At 36.7% G+C, this 26,278-nt stretch overlaps 1 pseudogene; it reads right to left on the bottom strand.

Annotated features, from left to right (window-relative positions):
* Window positions 1–5,270: 5,270 nt before the first annotated feature.
* LOC122240804 overlaps window positions 5,271–26,278 on the bottom strand; it is a 48,108-nt pseudogene continuing 27,100 nt past the window's right edge.

The raw sequence follows: 26,278 nt of genomic DNA, 5'->3' as shown, positions 1-26,278 counted from the left end.
TGCATAGAGCTCCATGCTGATAGTGCAGAGCTTGCTTGGGATTCTCTCTGCCCCACCCCCCTCACGCAGGTGCATGTGTGCTCATGTTCTCTCTCAAAATAAATAAATAAACATTAAAAAAATGCAACTATGGGGTGGGGGTGGGGTGCTTGATGGCCCATTTAAGAGTCTGCCTTTGGCTCAGGTCATGATCTCATGGTTCATGAGTTTGAGCCCCACAGCAGGCTCTGTGCTGACAGCTCAGAACCTGGAGCCTGTTAAGGATTCTGTGTCTCCCTCTCTCTGTTCCTCCCCACTAATGCTCTGTCTCTCTCTCTCTCTCTCAAAAATAAATAAAAAACATTAAAAAAATAAAAAAATATAATAAAATAAAAATAAAATGTAAATATGAGGCACCTGGGTGGCTCAGACTGTTGGGCATCTGACTTGATTTCATGTCAGGGCATGATCTCATGGTTCATGAGATGGAGTCCTGAGTGGGGCCCTGCACTTACCATGCAGAGCCTGCTTGGGATTTTCTCTCTTCCTCTCTCTCTCTCCTCTTCTCTGCTCACATGCTCTCTCTCAAAGTAAATAAACATTAAGAGAATAAAATGTGGGGTGCCTGGGTGGCTCAGTCGGTTGGGCGTCCGACTTCGGCTCAGGTCACGATCTCTCGGTCTGTGAGTTCAAGCCCCGCATCAGGCTCTGTGCTGACGGCTCAGAGCGTGGAGCCTGTTTCAGATTCTGTGTCTCCCTCTCTCTCTGACCCTCCCCCGTTCATGCTCTGTCTCTCTCTGTCTCAAAAATAAATAAACGTTAAAAAAAAATTAAAAAAAAAAAAAGAAAATAAAATGTGAATACACATGGGAGAAGTAACACACTGATTTAAATTCATAGGAAGTTATAAAAGACTGTGAAAGTGGATCCTTTCCTGAGCAGGATCCTGTTTTAATAGGGGGAGAATGATGGGAATCTAGAAGGAAGAGGCAAGAAGAGAATAAGGGCAAGAGACTGACCTTAAATATGAATCTGATCTCCAGAAATTTCCTTACCATCAATCCTGAAATTCCAAATAATCTCCATGACCTATCACATCAATTTTAACATACTTTCCCTATTTGTTTTCTGGAATGACAAGTCTATCCCTTTTCTTATATTTAGATGTTTTTCCAGTCTTTAAATGGCTAATATCCTACTGCTTTCAAAGCCCTTTTTTTCTGATAGATTCACTACATAACACAAAAAAGATGTTTTAAAAAGTGAATTCTAGGTCATAGCACAAGAAGCAGGAAGCATGGTTGAATGTACCAATTTTATAAATCCCTGACTTCTATACGTTTTGTTATTGACATTCTAATAGAAGTATATTGAGTCATTATTTATTGTGATGTTTTATTTTTTGTTTTTTTTTTAATGTTTTTAATTATTTATTTATTTTGAGAGAGAGAATGAGCCAGGAAGGAGCAGAGATAGAGAGGGAGAGACAGAATCCCATGCAGGTTCCACACTGTCAGTGTGTAGCCCTAGGCAGGCCTTGAACTCACAAACCCATGAGATCATGACCTGAGCCAAAATCAAGAGTCAGACGCTTAACTGAGCGCTATTTATTTATTGCTATGTTTTTTGTTGTTGTTATTTTCGTTTTGTTTTTTGAAAAACTGTTTTAATGTTTATTTATTTTTGAAAGAATGAGAGAGAGCACAAGTCAGGCAGAAGCATAGAGAAGGGGACAGAGGATCCAAAGCAGGCTCTGTGCTGAGCCCCACGTGGGGCTCAAACTCATGAACTGTGAGATCATGACTGGGCTGAAGTTTGATGCTCAACCAGTTGAGCCACCCAGGTTATTTATTGCTATGTTTTAATTTGTATGAACTTTAAGGGAGATATTTTGCTACCAAATAATGACAGGTTCCACTCTTAACTCTAGGATAACCATATGTTTCTGCAAGCCTTTTGAAACTAGAACAACACCATGTGCTAGAAAAAGACTTAAGTTGATACATTAATAAAATACAAGCTTTGGTGATGACCTGAAGAAAACTATACTTCAGGCCAGAGAATTTTTTTTTTATGCTTATTTATTTATTTTGAGAGGTGGGGAGGAGAATTAGAAAGCATGTGAGTGGGGGAAGGGGCAGGGAGAGAGAGAGGGAGAAGAGGGAGGGAGAAAATCCCAAGCAGGTTCCATGCTGTCAGCGAAGAGTCTGACAAGGGGTTCAATCCCACAAACCGTGAGATCATGACCGGAGCTGAAATCAAGAGTCCAACGCTTAATGGACTGAGCCACCCAGGTGCCCCAGTCCAGAGAATTTCTGCAAACTGATCAATACTGCAACATTACCCAACCCCAGTATGTGGAAACTTCTTTAACATGTCAATATTGTGCCTTGTGCCTTGTTAAAAATCAGAACAGAAGGGAAGAGCAAAGGGATAAAGAGAAGTTGCATACATCCTCAATTTGAAGCCTAACACATTTCATTTTACTCTCTCAAAGTTGTCAACACTTTTTATCAAAGATAGATTTCAAAACATTATTAAAATATCTTTAAAGGATTGTTGATAATCAACCTGTCTAGGATACTACTCATTCTTAACAGCACAGATTTTCCATTGTTCTTGGTATAGCAACATGACTAGATGAGCATTTCATAAAACTGTGCTCTCAATCAACTGAAACTGCTCTCTCTTGGGTCATCAATGGCCTTCATAACCCCAACACCTCTTTTCTCGACCCCACTGTTTTTTTTGTCTCTGTAATCTGTATTCTCCCTTAATCTTTTTACAACATTTGGCATCTGGGAGTCTCCTTTTCTTAGCCAAGCCCTCTTTAATCAGCTATAAGGAACAAATGAGATTCTGGCTTCTCTTGACTTCTATGTCCTTTATTTTCTCCCACTGACTTTAACTATGGGCATGGCCCAAGGCTGACTCCTTAATTCACTCTTCTATTTCTTTTGTCCTTTTGAAATGTAATCCAATTTGGCCTGAAGCAGCACTGCAAAGCAAGAAGATTCTTTCCTGCAGCAAAATCCCCCATTTCAGTAGTTGGTAATTGGTACAATTGAGCATCTTGCCAACGGATAGATTTTAAATTCAAAATGTGGCTATTAGCAGCACATCCCACTTTAGGGTCTTTGCCCTTCCTTTTCCTTCTTCCTGAAAGGCTCTTCCCTCAGGGTGCTGCTTCACTCACCTTCCTCAAACCTTTGCTCCTTCTCAGTGAGGTTTCTTCCCCTGACTGTCCTATGTAATATTACAAACTGCTGCCCCTACCCCCTTCACTCTGCTCAGATTTTTATTTTTCTATAACATTTAAAATTTCCAATGATATGTAATAATATATATTACTTATTATATGTATTAGTTATTGCTCCTTATGCTTGTTTTCCAGATAGAATATATGCTCCATTTTGTTCACTGATGTTCCAGTGGCCTAGAACAGTGATTGGCACTTAGTAGGTGATCAATCAATATCACTCTAATTGAGCTGAAAAACTTTGCTCTTATCTTCTACTTTCTTTTTCTTTTCACTGCCAACAGCCTAGTCCAGGTTTCCTCTTGTGGTAATTAGCTAATTAGCATGCTAATTGCATTTCCTGTTCCTCCTCTCTTTAATCCATCTTCTTTACTGTTGGCTGATTTTCTTCTTCAAAACCCACATTTATCTTCTCATTATCATTTTCAGAAACCTTCACTATAAGGCCAAGTCAAAATTCCTTATTCTGGAACTTGACACCCTGCTTAGTATGACTACCAATCATGTCCGGCCTCACTTACGCCATTCCTTGGTCCACTCGAGTCAAGCTGCTATTGGCATTTTTTCTTTAAGAAGTATTTGTTGACCTCCTACTCTTGGGTCCTATGTGGCATAAAACTAATTTACTATCAGTTTAGGCAACACAAGTTAGAAGAATGTGAGTGTAAACAATGGCATTTGTATTAAAGAAGAAATTGAGTCTACAGAAGAAAGACATTTGGCAGATTTAGGTATATGTGGTCCCCATCACTGAAATGCCTCTCACCTCTACCTTTCATGTTTGGTGGGGGTGGGGAGGGAATCATATCTATTTGTAAAGGTTCAAGTTCAACTTACTCTGTGACTGATTCTCTGTCTTTTAGAAGTCATAATTCATTTTTTTTAATTTTTAATATTTATTTATTTGAGACGGAGAGAGAGAGAGAGAGAGAGAGAGAGAGAGAGCGCAAACTGAGAGGGGCAGAGGGAGAGGGAGGGAGAGAGAGAGAGAGAGAGAGAAATCCCAAGCAGGCTCCACACTGTTAGTGAGGAGCCCTATGTGGGGTTCAAACCCATGAACTATGAAATCACAACCTGAGCTGAAACAAAGGGTCACTCAACTGACTGATCCACCTAGGTACACCCATAATTCCTTGTAATAAACATAAATAATAAATATTTTGTCTTTCCATAATATACTGATATGCCTTTCCCCCACTTGAAAAAGAATGATTTATAGACTCCACATGCCTTCCCATCCCAAAGTACTGAAAACCTCTTCAACCAGGAGGCACCCCTTGCCCCAGAACCAGGATCCAACTTGGGAAGAAAGGCCTGGAAAGGGATCTGGGCCTCAAGGGAAAGGTTGGAGGGCTTACACTTTGGACTGGTGAAAGAGCTGGCATCCCCAAATGGGCCCACTGTGTTACTGACATGTCTAAGTGTTTCATTGTGTCATCACCCCTCATCCTAACATGAGGGTTACTAAGATGAGGATAATTTCTGCAGCATTTACTCTACCTTTGCCACCAATGCTTATGAGGTTCTTGTTCAAGAAGGCCCTCCCAGGTAATCCTCCTCGTGTTATTCTTCCCCTTGTCTTAACTTCTACTTTATTTACTATGTTATATGCATTACACATTCTAGACTTTTACATTATTTTTTACTTATATTTTTTGTCATATATTGATTATTGCAGAAATTCTTGGAGGCATAAAACTGTCTTCCCCACAACAGTGGTTGACAACATTTGATAATCAATAAGGCTATCAATACAGCATTTGAAAAATTCAGATCTGCAGAAACTGAATCACTTGTCTAGATTCTAAGAAATTGATATTTTCAAAAAGTCCCCCAAATGATTCCATTAATCAGCCAGATGTGGGTATCACTGCTAGAGCTTAATGGTAACATAATCACAAAATACCTTTTTACTTAAAAATTATTTATTTATTTATGGTTAAATATTTATTTGGGGGAGGGGATACTACACTTCTATCCAACTAGAGAAATATTTTCATAGTCCAGGGATTGTTTATATTTTTGTCATTTATCAAGCCATGAATTCATAGAGAATGGGTTCCAGCAGCTCAGACTCCTTTCCTTTCCATTGGTTCTTACAAAGTGTGCCTCTCTGGAAGGAGCAGGTTAGGACTTCAATTGAACCCAAGTGCCTTTCTCCTTGGCTTCCTCTTTTTCTAATCATTTTCCTTCACACACTTCAGGAAGCTATCCATACTCTTAGAGTGCTTAATACTCTCAATATGTACATTAATTCTCTTGGCAAGAGTCTTATCCTTAACTTGTTGTTTACAACAATGACAACAGCACTATGGGTGACAATGTAGATTCTCCCAGTCTTGGCATGGTAACATCCATGGGGGGTTCCTTTTTAAACAGTGCCATTCCCCTGACGTCTACAGTATCATCTTTCTTGTAGATTGGCATGTATGTGGCCAAAGGAATCACTCCATGTTTTCTAAAAGGGCTTAGAGAACATACAGAGGGTGCCTCTCCTCTCCCCTTTGCAGCAGTCATTTCAGCAAATTACTGGCAGATGGTGAGCCCAGCCAAAAGGAAAAAAAAAATTATTAACTATTAAAAATTCATGACCAAAGGCTTCTGAGTCCAGATTTTATTGATCCATTTCATCTAGGTGTTAGATTCTAGCATCTGATTTTGTGAATACCATATAATATCTAAGAAAAGATTTAGAATTCAAGACACCTGTAATTTTACCACATATACATATGTATTTTATGGGAAACAGTCATATCAACTCTCATTTTTCTTTTGATACAACATTGTTAGATACTTCCTGTAACATCATTCTTTAAAGCAGTGAAAATATTACATTGGGACAGTGATACTAAGTAACTCAATCATTCCCCCACTTTTGGACTCTTGGGTATTTATTATTCCCCTTATAATTATAAATATTGTAACTCACACCTTTGAAATAACTCATTCATTAGTGATGTGATTACACTATATTTTATTTAGAAAATATTCATTCCATTTACTAAATACACATTTCAGTCTTTTCTAAACTTTCTAATCTTAAACACAATTTTTGTGCTGGTGTCTCCAATTAGTTTGTTTTCTCACTTTCAAACTTAGCACAATCTTCCTTCAACTACACCATTGTAAGAGGCCATGAAGTTAATCTTGTTGGCACATTCTCTTGGTTCCTATATTTGGGCTGGTCTCCCTATCACTTTATTCTCAGGGGGTACTTTTTAACATCAACCACACTACAGGGAGGAAAACTGTAAATGGTACAGATCAGTGTTCTTTAAAGCATGGCTTACAGGTCCTTGTAATAGAATAAACTGGGGTACTCATTAAAAGTGAAAAATCACTGATCCTTCAAATTTCTCAGATATTGAGGTGAGGGGCTTAAGAGAATGAAATTTACATAAAAACTCAAGGTAATTTTTATGTATACTGATGTTTAGAAAACCAGGCTTCCATATAATATGATATCAATGAATTGGCAACCTAGAATTAAAGTACAGTCCAACTTAAAGTATATCCTAGATTTAAGATACATTTTATTCTATTTCTCTATAAAATTTATATATATATAATCTGTGATCACTAATACAAAACAATTCCCCTACCCCTCTCCCCCATCTCTCCTCCACTAGAGTGCATCGTTTTTAGAAAGAACATGTCTACTTTATCTTTGCATTTTTGTTACCATTGAGATTGTGTTTTACACATAGAAACTGCTCATGTATATTAGTTGTTTTATTTTTTAGCCAAATCCATGCTTTAATAGCTTAGTCTTGAACATTACACAGGATTATTTACATCATTTAAAGTGATTTCCCTCTTTTTTCCCTTAAATTATAATGCTTGCCTTGTGTCTTTAGGACTTTGTTAATTGATTTCTATAGTATGTGATGGATAGCCATCTATATAACAACATCATACATGTTCACTAAAATTCTACTATGTGTCAGGTGACAAAGACTCTCTCCTGGACCAAATCTGTGTCAGGGTCCTCTGAATCCTCTTCTCAACTGAGCTCTGACCTTGGGTTCTCTCTTTGACCTGTTTAGTGGAATTTTAGCAAAAATTCTGCTATCAGTTCAGTGAAAATACTCTTCCCTTGGTATCTGATTATCCTTGATATTAGATCAAATTTCTCATTCTCCACATTCCATATCTTATCATCCTGGCCTGCCTTCAGTAAGAATCCTGTTGAGTCAGTCTAAGGAGAATTCCCCTAGCCTGGTACTTTTCCATCCCCTGATCCCTACCCTGATCCTTGGCTATAAATTTCTACTTATCCATGTTGTATTGGGGATTGAGGTCCATCTCTCTCCCCTTTGGAAAAACTCCACTGCCATAGTCTCTCTTGAATAAAGTCTTCCTTACGATCTTTAATAAAGTGTCATGAAAATTTTTTCTTTAACACAGGCATTGTGCAATGTTTTAAAGATAGAATTATGAGAGAAGTAGTCCTTATGCTTGAGAAAGTAGTCCTCTAGAATGGAAGTTTATCACATCAAGCATACTTACAAAGCAATATAATCAAATCTAAAGGAGAAACATGCACCAAGCATACAGAAAAATTACTACAACTTGAAAGGGCAATAAAGAATTCCTTCCTATAGATATATCTACATGGCTGAATTTAACTGAATACAAAAATTAGGAATGCCTAATTAGAAACAGCTTACCATTGTCAGAGATTTAGCTTTAAATAACATCGAGCATGGTCTGTTCTAATATCAGGATCTATAGAATACTCATATTTCATTTTTAGAAACTATCTTTGATCTACTCTTCATATTTTCATTTTAAGGGTGTATTATTAGAAAAGTCTTTGCCTATTACTCCTTCTTTGTATAACAGAGAATAGTACGTATACAGAGACACACATAAATATACACTTAGGTGTACACACATACTTCTCTCATAAAAATGTACTGTCACAGTCAATGTTACCAGGGGAAAACCCATATTCTTAATAATTTTCCTTGTCAAGTAAATACTGAAGAAATTTCTAGTGGCTAAGTGTTCAGAGTATTCTGGGCAGTTATGATCTTGTGTAACTAATTGTGTTAAAAATCTAAGACAACGAGAAAACACTACTCACTTATTAGAATAGCTAAAATTCAAAACATTGACAACCCCAAATTCTGGTAAGGATGTAAAGCAACAGGCATTCTCATCATTTTGAATGCACAATGATATAGCCAGACAGTATGGAGATTTCTTACAGAACTCAAGTTACTCATACGACATGGTCCAGTAATCACACTCCTTGACATATACCCAAATGAGTTGAAAACTTATGTCCATGCAAACGTCTGTGCAGAGAAATGTTAAGAGCAGTTTTTTTTCATAACTATCAAACTTAGAAGAAACCTAGAGGTTCTTCTGGAAGCAAATGGATAGACAAACTATGGTATATTTCATACAATGGAATATTATTCAGCAATAAAAAATGAGCTATCCACCCACAAAAAGACATGAAGGAAACTTAAAAGCTAAGTGAGATATTACTAAGTGAAAGAAGCCAGTCTGAAAGCCTATCTTCTGTATGATTCTGACATTCCTGAAAAGGAAAAATTCTGGAGGTAGGAGAACGATCAGAGGTTGCCAGGGTGTGAGGGGAGGGAAAGCACATGAAATTTTTAGGGTGGTCAAAATACTCTGTATTTTCTGTATAATGCAGTGTCCAGTACTGTATGGGATACTATATGGCACAGTAACAATGGAAATATGTCATTACACATTTTTCAAAACCAAAGAACGTACAATACAAAGAGTGAACTCATACGTAATGGATTTTAATAATAATGTACCTACCAATACTAGTTCATTAATCATAACAAGTGCACAATGCTTATACAAGATGTTAAGAATTATGTGTGTTTTGGGGTAGGATACATAGGAACTCTCCATAGCTTTCAATTAATTTGGCTGTAAACCTAAAACTCTAAAAAAAAGTTGTTTACCAATTTTTTTTTTTAAAGCAAGACCCAATACACCAAGGTTATAATACCAAAATAAACCAAATCAAAACAAGACAAAAATCCTGGTAAGATAAGACAACTTCTAGAATTGTGACCAAAGGCTATTTTATGCCAGTCTTTCACAGTGATACCACTGGACACCCTGTTGTCATTTATTCTTGAGATAATAATTATGTTGATACCTGTGATGATACTGGAATAAGGCACAGAAGAAATACCAGAGAGTATCCAGGTCCCATTAGCCTGAAACCTATAATTCTGCAGTATTCAGTCTGGGTTTGAATCAGGCCCCAAAACTGATGAACACATAATCATTTTTTAAATGACTACTAAGACAACTAACAGGACTTACCCAGACTAGATTGAATATTGAAATGAGGCATAAGCTGTACACATCTCAGACTCTTGGGGAAACTTGTGACTCTTAGGGCAGATTTTGTCTTATGTAAACCTCCCCAGAGCTCTAGGACAACAAGGAGCCTTGCCAGAATTGAAATGTACCTGTGGATTCTCTAGGAGAGAGCTTCTTTATCATTGTACTAACAGAAAGAAGGAGAAAATATTTTAGGTTCATTTTTTTTGACACAAAATCAGGGATACTGGTCAAGTTTTAGGTCAAATTACCTTCATGTGAAAATTTGGGATCCAAAGTATCCTATTTTTTTTTTTTTCCTCTAAGAAAAACTCCTCTAAATCCAGACTCCAAGCACCTGGATGCCTACAAAGCTGGGGATATTTAGCACTTTCAAAAAGGAAAACTTCTATTGTTCCCCAGCAGAGCTCCCCCAAATAATGGTTTATAGATGTCCTAAGATTCAAATTCTTCAGCTGTGGAGTTGCTCTGGATCTGATTATTGGTGCGAGTTGTCTCTGGTAGTAAGCAGTCTCTGCGGTGTATCACAAGAATATTATTCTCTTCTACATAGGCATGCTAAGAAAAAGGCTGAGAAGCAGCTCACAAGAGAATCTTTGCTAAAGATGTTTTCATCTAAAATGGCCAGATTGGTGTTTTGCAATTCCCATTGTTTCTACATATCATCCTGTTTCAAACATAAGGATAATACCTGCCAAGGAATTATTTCTCAACATACTTCACATGAAAGGTATAAGGCTTAAGCTACTACAAAGCTAAAATCAAATTCAGAGCATCCTCATACTTCTGATAATACTGCCCAATTTTACATCACAGTTTCATTAATTTTCAAGCACTACAAAACCAAATGTAGGAATCGGCTCTTACCCTATAATGAAAACCTCTGCACTTGGTCTCAGGGTAAAGCACTGGGGTCTTCACATAATCCCTCCACTCCGGGACTGAGCAGTTCTTGAAGCGTCTCTACCAGCTCTGAGGGGCAAGAGAAATACATAAATAACCTTGGTGCACTTCAGCTAACATTAACACTCTTTTCTGAGTTCACATTCTCTTTTGCCATTTCATGATTGCCACATATCTTGCATCCAACCATCTTGTACAAAATAATCAGCATTTACAGAACATTTAACTTGGACAAGGAATTTACTTGCTTTCAATCATTTATAATCTCCCCCACATCCATCTTCGAATGGCATCTTTCTCTGTTATAACATCATATTAACTATTTTTCATGATTATTTACTTCCTTTCCCTAGATCACAATTCGATTCTTTGGTCTCATTAGTAATAGCAAATGCTTCTGCAAGAAAAGTTAAAAATTGTTAGGCTTAGCCAGTCCTGTCTGTGGCTTTGCTAAGACTGTTTTATTTCTCTGCTCTGCTATGAAATAAACTAACACATTTTGGTCCCTAATCTCCTATGCCTAATTTTTTTTCTGACCTAAAAATCTCTACCAGAGCCCTAAGTACCCCATCGAGTCTATAATAATACTGACCTGAGCCAGTGAAAAAGTGTGCTCTGCCAGCATGTTCTATAAGATAGCCTTCCATCACCACAAAGTTTCAGACACTCTTTTTTGGAACTAGCAAAGAAAATAAGCCAGCTCTGGCAGTTGATCATGGACTGCTCTAATTCGATGAATCCATTTTCTGCCGGCTTTACTTGGCAAGCCTCTTTCCACTGCCTGCAAACTGACTACAGTTCTTTGCAAACCTCCTTTGCAGCTCTACCCCAAACACCACCCTCTACACCACAAAGAATTATATGTTACTGAAAATACATTTTAAAGGAGACTTTTAGTGGAAATATCTAATTTTGGAGCTCCTTCTTAACCTCTCCAACTTGTTACACATACGTTGTTTACCCACAGAACTGTTTCGAGGATAAGCGAAACCAATGGTGCAGTGCTGTGTAAAGCTCAGAGAAGTCAGGAAGGCGGGCTGCCTTCCCAGTTCTAAAATATGCCCCTCTTGATCGGCTTGATTTGTCCAATGATCTGACTATGGAGGCACACAGTACAATGATATTAGTTTGATGGTACTTCGGAACTCTACTTCTGGGAATCCTATTCTGTATACCTTTGAAATTCTTAAGAGCAAATGATTAGAGAGTGGGAAGGTAGGACAACAAATCCTCCAAGGAGAGGCATACAGCAGTTTTTTTTAAATAACACAGCCCTTCCTTATTAATCTTATTACAGACAAAAAAAGTACATACTTTATTTGGTTATGATTATACTTATATGAAGCTCTAGAACAGGCACACACACACACACACACACACACACACGAGGCTATGGTGATCATTAGAACACTGGTTGTGAGAGATTAACTGGAAAATGGCATGAGGGAACTTTCTGGGATAATGGAAGAATCCTGTCTTGATGGGGTTAGTGATTATATAAATAGACACAATTGAAAAACCTCTATGGCTCTATGCTCATAAAGCCTACATTTTATTGTAAGTAAATACCATAATAAAAAATGAAAAACAAAGGGACTCAAAGAGACCTCTCAGTTTTGGGATGATTTTCAATCACCTAGTATTTATGAAGAAGTCTTTACCGCCTTCCTGGCCAGTGAAAAACAATTCTTCATTCTTCCATTTAGGTATCCACTTAACAAAGATTTATTAAGCACGAATATATCCAGAGTTAACACAGCGGCAGTGTGCTAGAAAAAATAATGGTTAGCAAAAGAGACACAGACTCTATTATGGAGCTTAGGGCCTGTTGGGGGAAAATAGACAATTAAAACGGACAAAAACAAAGAGTTATGGTTGTAGCTTTGAGAGAAGGACCATATTTTAACTAAGGGCTTGCATCAAAACAGAATGAACTATTTTATGCTAAACCCCAAGCTAAGCTAAGCTGAAAATATTGGTGTTCACTGAGTCATTAAAAGCTGTTAGAGTGATCAGGCTAAAGCAAACTAAATGATGTTTTTCTATTAAACCAAGCCTAAATATTCTCTAAATCTACTGAATCAAAACATCAAAATACTTTTCATGTCAAATTTCATTTGGACATTGAAGTCTTTTTGTAAAACAGAATTTAGGTCTTCCATACCCTAGGGCAACTTATAGATACAGCTGTCCATGAGGATAACATGGTGTTAAATGACCCTCTTTCCCATGAGCAAATCCCAGCTGGGAAGACAGGTGCATCTACTTCTGGTGACGGCTGCCAACAAGGGATTTGCAGGCTTTCCCAACAACAAGCACTATGCATACGCACAATAAATCCAAGCTTGTGACAGGTACAGTATTTGATATACAAACAAAGTATAACCATGAATGGACCAGCATTCCAATATAAAGTACTTTTAGGTAAATACATCTCCCTCACCATCACCCCAACACACTTTTAAATGAAGTCTCTCTATGGGCAATCTAATTTTTAAAGTATGTGAAAATATTCCTTTGTCTAACTGGTATAAAAATCATCTTTCTCTTTTTCATGGCTTTCTAACCTATTTGTCCAAAGTTCTTTCCAAAATGGGAGGAGTCATTTACAAGATCAGAAAGATGAAAAAATATAATTTAAAAACAAATAAATAAAACATGAACCACATAATTATTGAATTTCCAAGCCTGTTAAGGAGGACTATGCTGTGGTTTATTTTGTGAAGCTGTCTACAAGAAAACCACCATGAGTTTTTAAAGATTGCTCTATGAGAAACCTCATAGTGAGACACTAGAAATAGTGAGTAATTCAAAAATTGGCCTTGGAATGAGAAGCGTACTTTAAACCAAGGCCGCGATGGATAATGAATGTTTTGTATTTAATCAAGCATGCATCCACAACATTGCCTCTCACTGATTTCTACTGTCCTTCCCAGTCTCTGACCAGACAATTTAGGATTTGGGTTGCATTCTACTGGAAGGACCACAAATGGCCACTAAAACTCAAAAGTAACTGGAACTCTTAACTCTCTCAAAAATGACAACTATCCCACGTATCCACAGAAAATACTGTGAGCTTGTACTTCAAACTGTGGAATGACATTTTTACTACTTTCTAACTCTGGTCAGTGACAAATTCAAAAGAAATCCTCTATTGCTAATTAGGAATTATGGTTCCTGTTTGTGTAGGCTTAACACATTAAATATTTAAGAAACGTAAACATTTTGACCAAGTAGTACATTTTATTAAATCCCATGTTTTGTTTTTTATTCCCCAAAGAGCTGATGATTATAATAATTAACACAACAGAATATTTTCTTGTAATTTTTCCTTCTACTTTTCTAATTTTTACCCTACCAATCTGACTTTAGTTTGGTCTGCATTCTTTCTTCCTGCCAATGTAAATATCAGCTCCCTGGGTTCCCAGTTCTTTAGTCATTCTTTGATAGTCACTGGTATTTTAAGAAATACTTTAAGGAAAAAACGTGGTGTTGAGTTTGTGATATTTGAAGAACCTTATAAAAACTGGCACTTAAAGCTCTCTCAATCTCAATCCATTAGGTACATAATTGTGGTGCAAAGTTCTAGATGATTTCTAATGGTTTTTGCATTGTCACAGCTTCCTTCCCCACTCTCAAAGAGATGTCACATCATGACATTCAGCCTGCAGGCTTTGTATCCCATAAGACAAGGCTTCCCATGTGTCCTTAGAGCAAATTCTAAGCAGCTCCAAATTTAATGGATTTATTAAGTACTAAAATCTATATAACAGCACTGAAACATTTAGAATTAGTGATTAGGACTCAATTTTTCTAGAGGTTCAATTGTAGGAAATGGCTTTATTACATATGCATTCCTTAGGTAAGTTCAAAGGTATATATTACCTCCTAGTATATGCCAGTCACTATGCAAGTCACTAGGGGTATATGAATCAAACACGGCTTTTCCTCTAAAGTAATTCATAGCTTAGCCATTGATGGTAAGAAGATGTAAACATATAAAAAGATAATTTAATCTCATTTGGCAAGTGCTATGACAAATGCATACACAGGGCTCTGAAAAAAAATAAAAAGTAAGTTGGGCACTCAGTTTCCCAGGTGAGGTGGGAAGGACTAGGATGTGTTCCATAAATATTGACTGAGCTGATTTTGGGACAACATGTGTCATCTAAGTCCTTAAGATATTTTCCTAATTACTAATGCAGATCTCATTAAATACACATTTGGTTTTGCCCTGTTTTTCATCTAATACTCTTTTCTTTAATTTTTAACATGGGGTTAGTTCAGGCAGAATTTTCTTATAAAATACATATATCTATAGGCTTATTATGATATTTAATGAAATAATATATATATAATACTTAATGCAATACCTGGTATTTGGTAACTGCCCAATTGCCCTCGAAAGAAAGCAAAAAGGAAGGAAGGAAGGAAGGAAGGAAGGAAGGAAGGAAGGAAGGAAGGAAGGAATGATGGAAGGAAGGAAGGAAGGAAGGAAGGAAGGAAGGAAGGAAGGAAGAAGGAGGGAAGGAAGGAGGAGGGAGGAAGGAGGAAGGAAGAAAGAAAGGAAGGAAGGAAGGAAGGAAGGAAGGAGCAAGGAAGGAAGGAAGGAAGGAAGGAAGGAGGGAGGGAAGGAAGGAAGGAAGGAAGGAAGAGAAAAAGAGAAAGCTCTATCATTCTTATTGAAGATTTGGCTTATCGTTAAAACTCCGCCTTTGGGCACAATTTCCACATGTAAAAGATTTGGGATTAGTTATAATTCTTCTTCCCTTAGAAGTCACTGAATGCAAACAGCTGCTTAGTGTTTATATTTGAAGGGAGAGCTACAAATTCCTTTAAGACTAAAGGCTCATGATGGGGCATTCATTCATAGCTAGAAGTCATTTCTCAAGAGGAAGAGCTGAGCTGAGAAGATTTACAAGGTTTCCACAGAGATAGGTTCTGTACAGTCTGCATATTCCTCTTAAACATACTGGATGGACAAATTGTGAAAGACTGGAATGGACCAAAAGAAGACTGAGTATCTTTAATGGAAAGGAGACATTATCTAGCACATATTTCTTGGCTATCTAATTCTTTTGGAGGGCAATTTTAGCTATTTTACAGAGCTGTAAACTATACATTACTGATAACAATTAAAATAATACTTATCCAAAGACCTGCAAATTCCTCTTAATGGAGAAAAAATTGATTTCTCTCTCTATTCCAACCCTAGGGGAAAAGACCAGCTTTATATCTATTTGGAGATTCATTTCAACATTCCTGACTTGACCATGTATGTGCGGTATTCTGAATACCCTACTGAGCCAGGTGATAACATTTTATTAGTTCCTTATTAATAACTAAGTGAAATATTTTTTAAATTTTTTTCACACTTGTATAATAATTTTGAGTTTGCCCTTCTAAAAATTTTCCTTTAATATTTTTTTATGTTTGTGTTTTGATTTCCCACAGTAATTCAAAAAATAATCCAAGTGGTTTCTGGGTCTTCTAGACCACTATTTTAACAGCAACATATTCTCCAATGAACCCAGCATTCATATTTGTAAATACAATGGCACCAGGAAGTTGTAATAAAAACAGAGCTAGAAAAAAAGCCAGTGATGACACTGTACGAAGAGTTTCCACAAATAAAACATGAGAAGGATGGTCACTATACTGCACACCATGCTGTCATACTGGATAAGAATCTTCTATGTAGCAAGCCAATGCCATATTCACATAGTGAACAAATATTTCATTTTAATAAAACATTTCCTGCTACATTAAAAACCAATATTGTGAAATTGAAATTCTCACATTTGTAGATTTGTATTTTATTTGTTGTTATGTTTTGTAAGAGGTATAAGCATAAGGTATTTATGCCTGGTTTTAGGTTTGCATAATTTTAAGTAACAATGTAATAAACGTGATTTAATACTGGGGCTCAAAGAGAAGATTTTTGTCCTTGTTTGTGCTTTTCCCTTAAAAAGACTCTCTATATTATGCAAGTTTAATAAGAACTGACCTACCTACAAGATTGTGGAAAATGTATATTTTAAATTTCGCACTTGTGGATATTTAGTGTTTAAAAGATAAAGCTCTGGTGTCCTGAAAGAGTTAATTTACTGAAATCTCATGATCATCCTTAATTCATCCTGACTTCCCACCAGATCATGTACTAAAAGAAAAAAGAAGGCTTAAAATAAATGTCATTGTTAAAAACAAACAAACAAAAAACAAAAAAACCCAACCAGTCCTAGTGGAACTGTGAAATCTCCCTTGTATAGCTGTAAAATACCATTCAACTCCTCAGATTTTGATATACTATTAATTTCAATTTAGCAATAATAGAATCTGACTATGAGATTATTTTACTTGCTAGGAAAGAACTATAAAGAGAGATGAATTTATGCTGTATCCAATTTTAAATCCAAGAAGAAAGGAAATATATCAAATTTCTGTCGTATAAACTGATGGAGTCATTTTCTAGTCTTCTAAAAACCAGTTGCATCTTGAGAAATGATAGCTATTGGTGGACAGTAAGTTGTAATTATTAACAAAAAGCACGTTTCTTTCTGATACTATTTATTTACAAGGTTCTTCTTTTTTAGAAATCAGCCTTAAAACTGTGTTCCTCGGGTTAACTCTTTTGGGGATCTAACAGTACTCTCTGTGGTGATGGAGAATGAAATGCCAGATATGGTTTACTTTACCACCAGACAGAACACGTGAAGATTCTAGGTGTGGCTTTGAACATCTTGGAAAGATAAGGTTTCGGAGATTACACAGTGTGAGATGTAAGCTTGAGGATTTTTGGTGTCTATTTGTTGGCTGAGAAATTCTTAGCATTTAATAGATCAGGGACATTTCCATTGTTCTTTTTCACTTATTTATCCCTAGTTCCTGGCATATGGTAGGCATTCAATATATAAATTAATGATGTTTATAGCTAGAAGTATTAAACCAAGATAGTATGCTCATGTTAAAATATTGTTTTAAATGTTTATTTATTTTGAGAGAGAGAGAGAGAGCACAAGCGAGCATGAGGGAAGGGCAAGAGAGAGAGGGAGAGAGAGAATCCCAAGCAGGCTCCACACTGTCAGCACAGAGCCTGATGCGGGGCTTGATCTCCCAAATTGTGAGATCGTGACCTGAGTCAAAATCAAGAGTCTTATGCTTGACCAACTGAGACACCGAGGTGCCCCAAAAAGATTTTTAAAAACAGAGTCAGTGATAACATGTGCAGCTCAAAAACATTATATATATTATACATATTAACATGTTAATATATGTAATATATAATATATATATAAATATATACATATATGCACATAACTAAAACACACACATATATATGGCACATTTGTTGTTTTGATTTTCTTTTACCTTATGGAGCTGGGCAAACATAGATAAATATATAATATACTTATTACTTTATTTCACTGTGGATTTCTTTCTGTAGTAGGTATTTTGCTATTAAACTAAGTATTGAGTTTTTTCAATTTCTTTTAGTTCTATTTTTCTACTATATTTAAGTGGCAAAGAGTACTTTTCTCTATACCTCAGGATATGGTTGATTCAGAGAGAACAAAGAATCACATTTTTGGCCTTTGAGCAATTAATTTGACCTTTGTAAGTAAACGTGCAGACAATGGTCTTTAAAACCAAGGCTTTGAATTGCAAGTACCAGCAGCTTTAAAAGAAAAAAAAAAATCCAAAAGATTGGATTTAAATATCAAGAGCCAAATCCTGGAGCAAGGGTTCAGGCCTTGGAGAAAGTGTAAGAAAAAGAAGTGATGCCATTGGAGCAGTTTTCCTATAAAACAGGTGATAAAAAAATCCTTTTTGGACTAGAAAAGGAGAGATAGAGAAAGGAGAATAAAAAGAGTATAGGTGGCCTTATTCCCTGAAACTATGTTGGGATTGAAATTCTAGGGTTGGGTGACAGAAATTCCCCCAAATATTTAGTAACTCTTGCATGCTGACTCCCCCACATCTACTCTGGAACTTGAGAAGAAAATAACCTTGGCAGTTACCCTTCACCAAACCAGCTGACTGCAGTAGGTAGAAGTGTCAGCTAGGCAGATCTAGATAAAGAGAAGGCCTGAGATGGACCCCAATCCTACCCAAGCTTTCTTTAGCTCTCACAAGGTAGGGAGGAAATAAAAGAAATTTTCAAGACCATGACTGAGGAACAAATGAGAGTTAAAAGTTGGGAATCAGTGAGCCTAGAATGTTACTCTAGCTTGATGTGAGGGGATTCCATAGCTAAACAAAATTTGCAGGATGGACATCTCTAGCTAGGGGTCAGGTGGAGGACGCTGCTAAACTGTAGAGGACCACAAAGTCAGCAAAAGCCAAACAGAGTCTGGGTGTTCAATGGCAGAACCCTATGGTCCCACAGAACAACTTCCATGTTTTCAATGCCTACAGCACAGAAGTCAAAAGACAACCAAGACTGCAGAAAACAGAGAGGCAACCACAGATCAGATATCCTGATTCTAGGACAAGACAAAAGAACTCAATGGGAAGAAGGCAGGGGGGTAGAAAAAAGTGGTGATACAAAACCCTGAAGTGAACCAAAAGTCAATGAATTTGAGAAAAGAGGTGCAAGTTACCTTCCACTGGCAAGATCAGAGTTTCTGCTAACAATCAAAAAAGGACCAGAGAGGTGACTTACATTTACTTAGTAGTAGATAAATAAAAGTTGTTTTCTTCTACACACTTGAATCTGTGACTTGTTATATCTTCTCAGTCATATATATTTTTAAAACAAAAGCTAATCAGTTTACTTTTCAATCCTACAAATGCATGGCAGACCACATTTAAATGTGGAGGCTCAGTATTAGGTATAATTTTTGACATAAAATATATATGAATATTTGTGAATAGGTAACTGAAGAATAAATTAATCATGGCCAATACACATCTGGATAACACTTAGTTGGTACTACATTTTAGCCTATATCACCTTACTGAATCCTCACCTATATAGTAATATCATTATTCTTATTTAACAGAGTAAGAAGTAGGAAATTGTGGTTTTTAAGGAGTTAGATGATCTGCCCAATGTCTCAGAGCTAGTTAATAGTGCACCTAGGACTTAAAGGTGTGCAATACAAAATACTGCAATGCTGAATCTTAATTTAAAAAGTTGTTCTTGAGCATTTGTGACAATTTTGGAAAGCTGGTTCCACACTACCCTTTGCTTTAATTTGTTGTTTACAGTTTTTATTTTCATGCCCCCGCTTAGCATCATAGCATTGTAGATCTGGAGCAGGGACGCTTTATAGATCACCTTGTTCAGTCCCCTATTTAACAATTGGTGGAACTGACTCAAAAGCACAGAGCAAACCAGTAGCTCTTCCTAAAGGAAAACCCCTCTTGCTCTCCTCTTTCCCTTTTTTTTTTCTTTTTTCTTCATCCATTTTAATAATTAAAGGAGTTGGAAAGGAGAAGGGTAGTGGTATTTAGGATTATAAAGGACTGGGAACATGAGATCAGTCAATGAAGGTTGAAGTTAGAATTGGTAAAGCAAACTCCTTTACATAAATATAGTACTATAAACAATATCTGAAACTATGCTTTTAAAGAGCTTGCTAAATCTATCTATTGTAAAGAAATTCCTTATAATGGCATGAACCCTACTATTTTGGACTTCTAAGCTTTTTCTTGCAAAGCAGATTTTTACTATTCTGAAGATCTATGTTGTATATATTTTAATATTCTAGGCCAACTTACATAATACCCAAAATGTAACAAAATACCAATTGTATTTGAAATAATAAATAGATCTTACAAATTCCATTCACACACTGTTAGTATTTTCTAGTCTGTCATTCAAAATGTGTTTTTGTTGTTTACTTTTCAATCAGCTTCCTGAAAAGGCAAGGGTGGACAAATAGAGGTACTCAAAATTGATGATTCAATGGACTGTACGTGAGGAGAAACAATACCTTTAAAATGTTGAATAGTGTTCACAAGTATCCATTCTTTAAAGTTACTAGACACCAAAGTACATTGACAAATGGGACTAATAGTTTCTCTGCAGTGGTCATCACAGAGGAATCGGTAATGCACTCTATTATTTTGTTAGACATGCACTTCTAGTGACATTATAGTGCCCATAAAATGGTCTGATAACTTACAATCAGGATAAAACTAAAGTAACACATTATAGACTTCATAAAAATGTTTCTTGGGAACTTACTCTCACATTATTGCAGGATCTCACTGCATCATCCTTCCTTCTTGGGTCTAATCATCTCATTTCATTTTTCATATGATCCTTAAACTGTTGTTACAACTATTTTTCATGTAAAGACTCAAGTACCATTATTATATATGGTCAATCATTGCTTGGCCTGCAGCATCAAATGTACAGCCAGGCCAAGGAGGCGGGCACAATAGGGACAACCTACAAAGTAGGTCACATAAAGCCAAGGATGTCATTTTGTCCTGCACCTGTAGCCCTACTTGCTGACACAACTTTTTAAGCACCTTTAATTTATGTCCTTCTTTCCCTTTTTCCAAAAGGGTAAACTGCCAACCTCCTTCCCATGGACAGGGTTTAAATCAGCCCAACATTCAAAAGCACATATGTCATAAGTGGGAGAAATCTTAAACATAAAAAGCATTTGCCAGTGCCTTAGCTTTTGCTCCTCCTTTTGAGTTATGCATTAGGATTCTTTGATGAGTCCTAAAGCTTGAATAATTAATGAAAACATGGATCTGATCAAACAGTTTGAAAGTAATTGGCCAATCTGCTCCTTTTATCTTCGGCAGTCAGAATTATTTACGGAACTACAATACTTACTTAAGAGAGGCTTTCTGAAAATTCAGAACAAAGTCTTTTCTCTGCTTTTCTTTTCTTCACATTTGGTCATCTCTCTTTCTCTTTTTTCTTTTTCTTCCTTGCCTTCTCTTCCTTAATTTCCTTCTTTTTTAATAATTCCATTTCATCAATTAACATGAAATATGGATTATAGGCAACTTTGCTCAAAAAATTAAGGAGACCATTATCTCCATGAGAGTACAGAAGTTGGAAATTCAAAATTTTAATTTGAATGGGGTACATATATTTTTATATGAGGGAGTCAATTTTTTCACAGAATGTTTTTTAAGATACTACAGCCCTAAAACAGTTCACAGAACTTCAAAACTGTCCATACTACTCCCCCCTTAAAGGAAAAACCCAAAAAGCTTCAAGGTTTAACAGGACAAGAAGGATTGGACTGTGTATCTTTCAGCATCAGTTACTTTTACAAAGGTGCAGGCCCTAGAATTGAAATGTATTTGAGGCCACAACCTGTGGGCAAGATATGATATTTTCTGAACTCCAGACCATAAACACAGTACATACTTACTTATAACTATGCCCACTGTCATTAGAAACGTGCTCAATACTTTTAGCTCTGCTGACTCTGGCTGTGCCTCCTCAAGACAGATCCCTAGAGCTACTAACTTGAATTGTAAGCACCCCCCCTCCCCCAATAGAAGCAAGCCAACTGTATACATGTCAATATTCCTTCTGATTTATTTACTATCATGAGTTGGTAAGGTTTAAATTCTGTTCCCTCAGAGTTCATATGTTGAAGTCCTAACTCGCAGCATTTCAGAATCTAATCTTACTGGAAAATAGGATTGTTGCCCATGTAATTAGTTAAAATGAGAACACCCTGGGCTAGGGTGGGCCCTTAATCCAATATGATTAGTGTCCTTATCAAATGGGAAAATTTAGACACAGACACACACAGGGAGAACACCATGCAAAGATGAAGCAGAGACCAGGGTGATGAAGCAGCAGCCAAGGAATAAGAGAAATTGCCAGCAAATCTGCAGAAGCTAAAAGGGAGGCATGGAACAGGTTCTTCTTCACAGTTTTCCAAGGGAACCAGCCCCGTTAACAGTTTGATGTCAGACTTCTCGCCTCAAGAACCGAGAACACAACAAATTTCTGTTGTTTGAGCCACCTAATTTGTGGCTCAAACACTGTTATGGCAGCCCGAGCAATTTAATACAGTTGTTAAATAAGATGATATATAAAATCTGATGTGATGTTTACAAAACATTGCATGTATATTTATTTGTGATTATGAGGAGATAAAATTTTCCATCATCCAGTAATTACATCTGAATTGGCAATTCAAAACTTTTAGAATCACTTTAGAATCACATTTATGTACTCCCTTTGGAGAGCAAACCTCATGATGAATAATTTATATTTTAACATCTGGGTCAAAATCACATTAAATTTTTGGAGTCTACCAAACAGTGAAAATAAGGAACTACAATTTAGCTTCAAGAACTGACTGAAATACTGTTGACAGCTATTTCAACTTGGGCCACATATTTATAGCTGAGATTACTGCAGGAGTAGATCTAGGTGTGATGTGGCCTGCATGTTATACAACTTTGGGATCCCTATTTAAGAAGACAAGATTACAAGTTAAATATTAGATTCATATGGAATGAGCCCATGTAAGTGATAGGCCCTGAAGCTTAGTCTTGATTAACTTCACCTGAAATCCACCTCTGGTAATAAAAAAATGACAACAGAGCCCAGAAAGATTACAACCAGTTTCACAGGGATGAAGGGATATCAACAGAATTTTGCTAGCCTATAGTTGTGAAACAGAAGTACAAACACAGGGGAAGGATAGACAATGTGCTGAGACATACTGCAAATGTCCTGGACAGATTAATCCAGTCTAATTTTATGCCAGCATTTCTCTACAAGCAACTTCACTGTATAGACAATGAGTAAGACTGTGCCAATATGAAGTCAGACCAATTAGCTGGCCACTTTGGCAGTTTAATGCTCACAGTAAGTCAAAATAGCTCCTGAAGTATGAACCAAGTGGCTGATTAGAAATTTTCCATACTCCAGTGGTGTATCCCATATACAAGCTTCACATACTTACATCTCCATTCTGTTACATTCCCTTTCTCTCTACACAATATTCAGTACGAAGCTTTTTACAATCACCTCAAGAACCTATGCTATGGTATGTGTTTATGTCCCTGTCCGTATCCTTGCTCTCTGTCTTCTCAGTAAATGTCTTCTTACCTTTCTGCATCCAATGTTGTTTAGCCCTAGACCTTAGAATAATGGGTTGAGCACACATTTCCTTACATTACTCTCTATTACTCCTGGATAGTTATGTTCTTGACCCCATATATGTGATATATAGTCTAAGAAGAGCCACAGTTTTAGAAGTCTCTACTTTTCTGTCCTATTTACAATAGCAACCTCTATTCATATTCCTACTAAATTATCTCCAACCTTCTCCTCCAGTTATGATTCACTCAGGACTTCTTTCTTCCTTCTCTTGACTTGTATAATTAAATACTGTAACTGATTAGCCAAAGGCAGAACCTTTCTAGAAGAACAGTGGGGAGACAGAAAATTAAAAAACAAATAAACCAACAAACCACCTTTACCTCCAGGTGGAAGGGAAAGATGGGGAACATTCCATGTTGGTTGAGAAATACATTGTTCCTTCTCTTTTCAAAACTCAAATACTCTCAGAAACCCCAGGAAAAATCCCCTAATGACCCACTGCCCCCTCTCTCACTATTAATTCATTATTCCTCCTTCCTTTTTTTTTTTAACCTCTGTAACATATCATACTTAGGAAAATATATTCAAAAAAATTTTAAGTCTATTTCTGCCAAAGAGTGTAAACTTCTGAAATCAGGGGCTCTAATGTTCTCAATGCTTAGCAGAGTGATAGGCACATAATACATTCTCAGGTAATGTTTGTAAGAAAGTAAAATATCTTTACAGTTTATTCCCTATGTATCTTTTCCTTGGGATCATGTTTCTTTACAACAGGATAACTGGAAATGTTGCATGCTATCTTTTAGAGTGACTGGCATATAGCAGTTACTCAATAAATGCCTATTGGCTAAAAAAATGAATTTATAAGATTTGGGTTTGTGAATAATTAACCTCTGCAAATAGACTTTCTGGTCTGAGGTAGCACTCACTGCAGATTTCTAAATGCAGAATGTGCCTGACATAGATTTCTTAATAGAAAATGGCTTAACTATCCTTCATTTTTTTTTTTTTTACAAAAATTAGGAAGGACATTTAGACCTCCCTCACATATATATGGCAATTTGTCACAAAAAAAAATACAAAACAAATGGAAATATTGACATCACAGCAAGTGGTTGCCATTTTTCACCATGTTTCCCTTAACATTTGACAACTCTGTTGCTTTGATGTTGCCAGATAAAGACTATATACTTCAGTTACAAAAATGAAGAGTGAGGAAGAGCAAACAGTGGGCAGAGAGAAGAAAAAGGCAAAGGCTTTGAAATAGGAGGTGCTTTGAAAATTTAGAGAAGAGTAAGGATACCCAACTATTTCCTAGAATATAGACAAGGTTTGGTGGACAGGGGTAAATTTGTATAGGATCATACAGGCTATGATAAGAAGTTTGAACTTTATCCTAAAGTTTAATGGGAAGTCATTGAAAGTTTACTAGGGTGTGAGTCATCAAGCTGAGTCCACTGGAACGAAGGGACAGAGGCCAAAGTGAGATTGGATTTTTTGGAAACACTGGATTAGACCCATGAGTTGGAGGGGTGCCAAGTTGGAGGGGTGCCGAAATGGAGGGGTCCAATATACTTGGGGGCAACAGTCTTTGAGAGAGATTCCTGTTCACTCATGTTAGTATCTCCCACCTCCCCTTTTACTCCATACCCTTCCAAACTCTGATAGAGCAGGATTGAGTAACTAGAAAATGTGTATGTATGAATTCTGACTTGAAGTCCCATGGCAGCATCTTATCAGCATCAATATATAAAGATTGCCTAATTTGTATATCCTGAAAATCTACAGCCAGATGTGCAGGAATAGCAGAGTCAAATATGCACTAATTATATTTATACACTGAAAACATACTAAAACACTAAACACACTGAAATTAGGTAGTTAGCATATAGCCAATCATAGAAAGGAAACAAACAGCAAAACCACTAGGAGAACCAATTATAAAAAAGAGTTCCCGACCATGGAGTACAGGAACCCTGAGCTTTCATACTCTCCTTACACTTTGTCTTACTACACTTCATACCATCCCTCTGCTCTTCTAATGGCTGGCTGAAGGCTCTGGGACTCTCTCTGAGAGTCAACTGCATATTAACCACAGGCCTTCCCTAGATAGCCTCCATGAAACAAAGACCATCCATAGCTTTATGGTGACTAATGAACCATGTAAGGCACCTACCAAGAGTTTAAAGTACTGTGAACTTTTACCTGCTTCGAAAAGAGTAGGTATGGTGCAAATATTAATAGGAGCATTAATTCTAAATATATTGAGTAATACTACACTGGGTAGTCTTTTATAATACTGAATAATTCTATACATGATTGGGAAAGACTACCTCTGGTCAGTTTCTGTGTGCCACCTTGAAGCCAGTTCACTGTAGCTGTTAGACACCCTATAGTTTAGATAGTAGTCTATCCAAACTCTGTATCAGCTGGATTGCCCCAGAGCTCATTAGCTTTTGACAGGGCTGCCAAAATCTCAGTTTCTACATCTGCTCTCTTAAATCTTCAACTCCAAAACCCATCTTTCATTTTCAATGGGAGTAATTTAGAAGATGAGGTTTGATATATTGATTTTTTTTTTCCTTCTCAGCTAACTTTGAAGGGATGAAACTACTCCATCTATGAAAGAATAATTTGTATATAGGAATATGTCTTTACACCAAGGCTTAGATCTATTCATGTGGCATAAATGAACCAAATGTTGATTTTTATTTTCAAAATGCACAGATATTTAACATGTGCTAATT

Source organism: Panthera tigris, chromosome C1, assembly GCF_018350195.1.
Source record: "Panthera tigris isolate Pti1 chromosome C1, P.tigris_Pti1_mat1.1, whole genome shotgun sequence".
In the NCBI taxonomy this organism is placed as follows: Eukaryota; Metazoa; Chordata; class Mammalia; order Carnivora; family Felidae; genus Panthera; species Panthera tigris.
This window is presented reverse-complemented; position numbering and strand designations above follow the sequence as displayed.